Source organism: Phocoena sinus, chromosome 13 (genome assembly GCF_008692025.1).
Source record: "Phocoena sinus isolate mPhoSin1 chromosome 13, mPhoSin1.pri, whole genome shotgun sequence".
Taxonomy (NCBI): domain Eukaryota; kingdom Metazoa; phylum Chordata; class Mammalia; order Artiodactyla; family Phocoenidae; genus Phocoena; species Phocoena sinus.
Genome location: NC_045775.1, coordinates 80,717,662 through 80,725,710, shown reverse-complemented (window position 1 = coordinate 80,725,710; position 8,049 = coordinate 80,717,662).

The following is an 8,049-nucleotide window of genomic DNA, read 5'->3' as shown; positions in this document are numbered from 1 at the left end:
ACATTTGTTGAAAACACTGTCCTTTCCCCATTGAATGGTCTTGGCACCTTTGTCAAAAATCATTCAACCGTATATACAGAGGTTTATTTCTGGGCTCTCTATTCTATCCCATTGGTTAACATGTCTGTCTTTATGCCGGTACCACACTGTTTTGGTGACTATACCTTTGTTGGATATTTTGAAATCAGGAAGTATGAGTCTTTCCATTTTGTTCTTCTTTTTCAAGATTGTTTTGGCTGGTCAGGTGTCCCTTGAAATTCCATATGAATTTTAGGATGGGTATTTCTGTTTCTGCAAAAAATATCTTTGGGATATTGATAGGGATTGCATTGACTCTGTAGATCACTTTGGGTAGTATTGACATCTTAACAATATTAAGTCTTCCATTCCATGAACGTGGGTATGTGTTCACTTATTTACATCTTCTTTAATTTCTTTTAGCAATGTTTTATAGTTTTCATTGTACTTTCACTTCCTTGGTTAAATTAATTCCTAAGTATTTTATTCTTTTTGATGCCATTTTAAATGAAATTGCTTTTGCAATTTCCATTTGATAAGGGATATTGGTCTGTAGTTTTCTTGTAGTGTCTTTGGCTTTTCTATCAGGGTAATGGTAGTCTCATAGAATGAGTTAGGAAGTATTCCCCCCCTTCAATTTTTGGGGGAAAGTTTGAGAAAGATTAATATTAATTCATCTTTAAATGTTTGATAGAATTCAACAGTGAAGCCACCAGGTCTAGGGGTTTTCTTTGTCACAAGATTTTTGATTACCTACTTAATATCCTCAGTAGTTATAGGTCTATTCATATTTTCTATTTCTTCGTGATTTAGTTTTGGTAAGTTTTGTGTTTTTATGAATTTGTTCATTTCATCTAGCTGACCCAATTTATGGGTGTACAATTGTCCAGTATACTCTCTTATAATCCTTTTTATTTCTATAGAGTCAGTATTAACAACCTTAGTTTTATTTCTAATTTTTTAATAATTTGAGTCTTCTCTCTTTTTGTTCTTAGTCCATCGAGCTAAAGGTTTGTCAATTCTGTTGATCTTTTCAAAGAACCAACTCTTGCTTTCATTGATGTTTTTCAATTATTTTTCTATTCTCTATTTTGTTATCTCTGCTCTAATCTTTATTATTTCCTTCTTTCTGCAAGTTTTGGGTTTAGTTTATTCTAGTTCCTTAATTTATAAATTAGGTTGTCAATTTGAAACCTTTCTTGGTTTTCAGTGTAAGCATTTATAGCTGTGAAATTCACCCTTTGCACTGCTTTGTTGTGTCCCATAAGCTTTGGTATGTTGTATTTTCTTTTTTATTTATCTCTAAGTATTTCTAATTCACTTTGTGATTACTTTTTTGATTTATTGATTGTTTAAAGTGTGTTGTTTGATATCTACAAATTTGTGAATTTCCAAGTTTTCCTTTTGTTATTGATTTCTGACTTCTTGTTGTGGTTGGATAAGTTACTTTTTATAATAGTTATCTTTTAAAATCTGTATGACAGTTTCTGGCCTAACATATGATGTAGCCAAATTTTCTGATGAGATCTGCTGGTAGTTTTAATGAGGATCCCTTGTATGTGATGATTTACTTCTTGCCTCTTTGAAGATTGTCTCTTTGTGCTTGTCCTTTGAAAATTTGATTGTAATGTGTCTTGGTGTGGATCCCTTTGAGTTTATCTTACTTGGAATTTATATTTTAGATGTTTATATTCATGTCTTTCATCAAATTTGAGAAGTTTTCAGCCATTACTTCTTCAAGTGTTTTATTCTCCCCTTTTCTCTTTTTTCTGAGACTCCCACAATTTGCGTGTTGATCTGTTTGATGCTGTCCCACAGGTCCCTTAGCGCTGTTCATTTTTCTTCAGTCTTTTTCTTTCTGTTCCTCAGATTGATAATTTCTTTAAGTTAATTGACTCTTTCTTTTGCCTGCTCAAACCTGCCTTTTAATCCCTTTAATAAAAATTTCCATTTCAGTTATTAAAATATAGCTACAGAACTTTTTTGTTTGCTTCGTTCTAGGTGTTCGATATCTTTATTGGTGTTTCCATTTTGTTCGTACATTGTGTTTTTTGGTTTTGTCCCCATCTTCCTTTAGTTCTTTGAGTGTCTTTAAGACAGTTGTTTTAATGTCTTTGTCTGTTAGATCTGCCATTAGGTCTTTCTCAGGGACAGATTCAAAAGTAGACATTTTAATCTAATAATGTGGTAACTCCAGAAATCAGATTCTCCTCCTTCCCCAGGGTTTGATGTTTTTAAATGTTTTAAATTTATGTATGTATGTATTTATATTGTTGTAGGTTGCCTCTATGTCAAGAATATGCCAAGATGTAAACTTAAGGTCTTCTCAGGTCTTTTCTGAGTCTGTGCCTTTCCCTGGGTATGAATGGTCACTTTATAATGTTCCTTGTATATGCAGCTCCTTTTGAACCTCCTACTCTTTAATGTGTGACCCCCAAAAGGTGAAAAAGAGAAAAATAAAGAGAAGGGGAAAAGGGCATCATCCCTTTAAATCCCCTTAAAGTCACTTCAGCTGGAGGTGGAGGGACTTCGAACAGTTGTGGGAGGTGCAACAAAATTAGCCACCAGCCTTTCTGTCTACACCTCTCTGATCAGAGGCAACAATCAGTGATCAGAGCAGAGATCCCTGGTATTTGGGGGACAGGGTCCTTTTTGCTCACCCTGGCTTCAGCAAGCTGTGTGCAGGCTGCTCCCAGGACACTGGCATAGCTGCCTGCCGGGTGGCTTAAAGCAGGGGTGGGGAGCTGCTACTGTGCTGAGGGATGAAGCTGACCAAAATTAGCCACAATTCACCATCCGTGCATTTCCCTGAACGTCAGAAACCTTCAGTAGACTCCACAGTTCCAAACAGTCACATCACATTCTGCCAGCACAGTTGTTATTCAGATGGGGAGACCGATCCCTGGTGCCTGCTACAACCAAAGGGTTCTGAGAGCCCTTTCTTGTTGCCCTTGTTCTCTGTTCCTATTGTTGTCTTCCACCCCTATCTGCTTTGCGTGTGTGTTGTTACAATTGAGCATTTTATATGATTTCATTTTCTCTCTCAGCATGTCATTATACTTTTTTTTTTTAGTGGCTGCCCTAGAGTTTCCGACATAAACTTACAACTAATCCAAGTCCACTTTCAAATAACACTGTACCACTTCATGGGTAGTGCAAGTACCTTATAATAATAAAGTATTTCTAATTCCTCCCTCTCGTCCCTTAATGTCATTCTTTTCACTTATACATAATTTATAACCAGTGATACACTGTGACTATTTTTATTTGGAACTGTTGTATGTTAGATAACTAAGAAAAAATTTTTATTTTTCCTTCACTTCTTCCTTCTTTAATGCTCTTCCTTTCTTTATGCAGACCCGAGTTTCTGGCCTATATCATTTTCCATCTTTCTGAACAGCTTCTTTTAACATTTCTTGCAAGGCAAGTCTACTTGACAAGTTCCCTAATTGTTGTTTGTCTGAGAAAGTCTTTATTTCTCCCCTGCTTTTGAAAGATAATTTTACAGGATACAAAATTCAAGTTTGGTGAGATTTTTTTCCCCTCAATACTTTAAACATTTCATTCCACTCGCTTCTTACTTGCATGGTTTCTGAGGAGAAGATGGATGTAATTCTTATCTTTGCTTTTCTATGGGTGAGATATTTTTTCCCTTGGCTTCTCTCAAGGCTTTTCTTTACCTTTGATTTTCTGAAATTTCAGAGGGTACTTTTTTTTTTGGCCATGTGGCTTGTGGGATGTTAGTTCTGTAACTAGGGGTTGAACCCAGGCCACAGCAGTGAAAGCCTGGAATCCTAATCACTAGGCCATCATGGAACTCTCTGATTTTCTGCAATTTCAGACTTACACATATATTGTCAAATGATTTTTGACAGACTCCAAGGTAATTCAAGGAGGAAAAGAATAGTCTTTTCAACATTTAGTGCCTGGAACCCTTGGATATTCATATGGAAAAAAAAAGCTTGACCTTACTTTAGGCTACACACAAAAGTTAGCTCGAAATGGATCATAGACCTAAATATAAAAGTTAAATCAATAAAATTTCTAGAAGATAATCTTGAAGACCTCAGGGTAGGCAATAACTGATGTCTTAGAAACACAAAAACAAATCATAAAAAAGATACATTGGTAGACCAGTCTTCATAAAAATAAATGTTCTGCTTCTCAAAAGACAGAAAAAGAAAACAAAAAGACAAGCCACAGATTGGGAGCAAATATTCACAACACATATAACTGACAAAGGACTTGTATCCAACTTGGGTCATGCATCCCTCTGACAATACGTACACTTGCTTCTCATTATTTGTTCTGTGCTGTGAATTTGCCAACTTGCTCATATTCATTTTACCCCTGAAGTGGATCCTTATGGTACTTCTGGGTCATTTGTGGACATGGGCAGAGTACTTGGGAATTTGAGTTGCCTGATGTGCACATTCTGGCTGAGGTTGAACAAGGTGGTGCTCTGCTTTCATGTTTCAGCCCTTGTCCTGTAGCCAAGTATCCTTTTCACGGTCTATTTAGCGCCATGTGTTTTGCATTTTTGTGCTCTCTGTTGGTGATTTTACTTTTTAAAATGGTGCACAGTTAGTGCAGCACACTTAGTGCTGACTAGTGTCCCTAAGCGCAAAAAGGCTGTAATGTGCCTTATGGGGAAAATACCTGTGTTAGGTAAGCTTCATTCAGGAATGAATTATAGTGCTGTTCGTCATGAATTCAGTGTTGATGAATCAACCAAATACATTAAATAAGGTGTCTTTAAACAGAAACACAGATAAAACAAGGTGATGTATTTGCCAGCTGGTGAAAACGTAGTGACCATAGGCTTATAGAACCTGATGCTGTATTTATCCTAGGAGCAGTAGTTCAGTATTTACCAAGCCAGTGTTTGTGGTGACTTTATAGAACCTAGTTATTGTGAATAATGATAATCAAATGTATATCTGCTATGTATATGTGAAGCATTGCTCTGTTGCATTCAAGATTTCAGAGCTGTTATTTATTTGATGATTGGAGGGAAATTATTTTTAACCCAAATTGTATACCCTGCTAAACTATTAATCAAGTGCAAAGGTAGAATAAAATATTTTCAAACACAAGCAGTCTAAAAGCAATCACCTCAGTCCCCATTGAACTATTTCCTAGGAAGTAACTAAAGCATGTGCTCCCCCAAATGAAGGAGTGAGCCAAACAAGGAGCAAGGGTTGTATGGACCACAGGAAACCAGAGAGCAACGTGGCAGGGAGGTGAGGGAACGTGCAGAGTGATGATGAGGGGACAGCTGGGCACAAGGTCCCAACAGGACAACCAATTCAGATTGCAAAGCTCTGGGAGAGACTTTTTTTTTGTTTTTGTTTTTGTTTTTGTTTTTATTTTTGCGTTACGCGGGCCTCTAGGAGAGACTTATTAACGTCAAAAAAAACTGAGGGAATATCCAACACATCTCACAACTTGAGAGATTTAGAAAACTGCTACAGTATTTTGGTTGAATTAATGATAATAGAAAAAAATAAATCCCTCCCCTTTAAAAACAAACAAAAAACCACAGATATTAACCCTATGGGAAATAAAATTATTTTAAGGAAAAGAAAAGTAGTCATGTTACCGACACTTTGGATTCAGGCCCCAACAAAGGTCCTTCTGTCCGGCATCACTTGTGCCAATAGAACGAGAGGGAGTTCGATTCAGAAGCGAAGGGAAGTTTTATTCTCCGATGAAAGAATGGAGAGGTGTGAGCGGCCTCAGAGTACACGCTTTTCGCGAAAGGCTACGGGCCGGGCTGCTCAATCAGCTTCTCTTCCATGGAGGGCCGGGTGGGCTCCTGCAGGTCCAGCGCAGGCGCATTGCTCACTGCACTTAACACTGAAGGGCGGAGCAACGTCTCTGCACACCGCCCGCCGCCGCCATCTCGGGTTGAGTGTCTTGGGCACCGTCAGTACACGGCCCGCCGAGCTGAGGTGTCAGGCGCAGCCCCTGGCTGTGGGAGCTCCGTCTGAAGTGCCGGGTGCGAAGCCACTGCTCGAGGCACCCTTTGACCAAGTGACACCAGACTGAGCACAAAGGAAAAGAGAGGAGGAAAAGAGATTAGACTTTATTATTCAGATTCTGTTTTTATATACTCAGAATTGTTAATGAGCTTTGCCAGTGACGCTAGTGCCCACCCTCTGGGCAAGTGACAGGAGAGCCGTCTTGTATGTCGCTTTGCTGGCCTTGTCCCGGGCACCTCTCCCTGCCTCCTGCCAACTCCGGACCCCGGCGGCTTCTGCAGCCGCGTCTGTTCCTGTTCACAGCTGTTCTGGGAAATGACTTCTCTGGGCCCAGGAGACGGGAGCTCGCGGGGTCCAGCTGGGGCTCCTTACTGCTCCTCAGGGTTGGGGGTGTGAGGGGTCTGTTCTCTCACCCAGCGGGAAGAAGAGTCTCCTTGAGAAAAAGGTTTCGGGGCCGGGAAGGATGGGATCCTGGTGGCCAAACACTGTTAAATCCTTCCTTGCAGGTTTTCAGAGTCTCCTGCTAAAATGCAACATCCTCGGGCCGTAGTCCTTTTAAGCCCCGAAGGCGAACGGGGGCAGCTGAGAACCTGTATGGAGCTGGGGGAGCGGGGGAGGCAGGTGCTCGAGGGGACCGGGGAAGGTGGGGAATGCGATGCTTCTTCGGGGATGGCTCCTTCCCTGCCTGGGCGCCCGCTCAGCCTCCCTGCTTCAGGGCTGGGCTCAGTCTCTTAGCAGCGGCCTCAGCGGGGCGTGATCCAGAGGCTGCACCCTGGAAACGGTGATCACACCTGCCTGGTAGGATCGCCGTGAGGTGACGCCACAGAACACGTGGGGAGCTCTTAGCTTCCGTCCCACTGGGGGTGCACGCCAGCCACTGGAGGCCCTCGTGTGGATCCCAGGAGGGAGCAGAGCTGAGCGGGTGTGGGGGGGCAGGATGGGGCCCTATGGTGACCACGTGGCAGCTTCCTCTCCCCCTAATCCTCCCCCACCTCCCTGCCTGGTGAGGCCAGAGTCCCCTGCGCCTTCCGTTACCGCTGAGGGCTGTGCCGGGCCACGGAGGACACCCTGTCGGGAGACCCCCGAAAGGGTCCAGGATCTTTCCCCTGTTAGAATCAGAGGCCAGAAATACACCTGACTTAGGAGAGTGGGGCGAAGGGCGGGCAGCCCTATCAGAGCATCTGGTGGAAGAGGCCAGCTCTCCAGGCACGCTGTCTCGGGGTGCATTCCAGGCATTGTTTGCCCAAGGCAGGGCACAGGCCGAGACTGGAGGCCCCTGCCCCACTTTTAGAAGTGAGGGCTTGGCAAAAATATGCTGTCTGTCCACCTGCACTTGCCCTGCCTGCCATCCCTTCCCGACCTGGGCGATAGGAATGAGTCCCAGGAGGGGCCCTTGGGACCAAAGAACTTCTTCCTCCTGGGAGCTGTTGAGAGCCCCTCGGTCCTTCTAGCCTCACTGTGTCCTGTTGGGGGGTGGGTAGGGCGAGCATCTGCAGAGAAGCAACCAGTCAGGGCATCTGCCTGGGAGGTGGGGGTGGGCGAGGTGCTCGTAGGGTTGAAGAGCAGAGGCTGGTGGTGTGGAGAGCAGGACACCGGGAGCAGGCTGGGTGTGGGGACGCGTCGGCATCGTCACAGACGTTCGTGGTACAGTGTTCGAAGCGTGGGCTGGGTGATCTGTGCATGACTCTCAGGGACGGCCGTGCCCCTCCCGAGCCGCTGGTGGATGCTGTCCTGTGATTCGCAAGGTCGTCATCCATTCTTACCCCAGAAACTGAAGTCCGCAGGGCAGCTGGTGGGCCCCAGAGCCCGGGCACTGAACCTCCACACTCACAGGGATGGCTCTTTTTGACCTCCTGCTCTGTGGTCAGTGCAGGTTGCTAATTTAGCCCCTCTCTCTGTTCTGCCTCAGTGCAAGTGGCAGAAAGCGGTGGGATATGTTAAAAGAGGAAGACACAACGCCCTCAAGTTCCTGTCAGTGGACACTTCGATTGATTCTGTGTCTTGGCGACTGTAAATAATGCTGCAGCGAACATGAGGGTACAGGTGT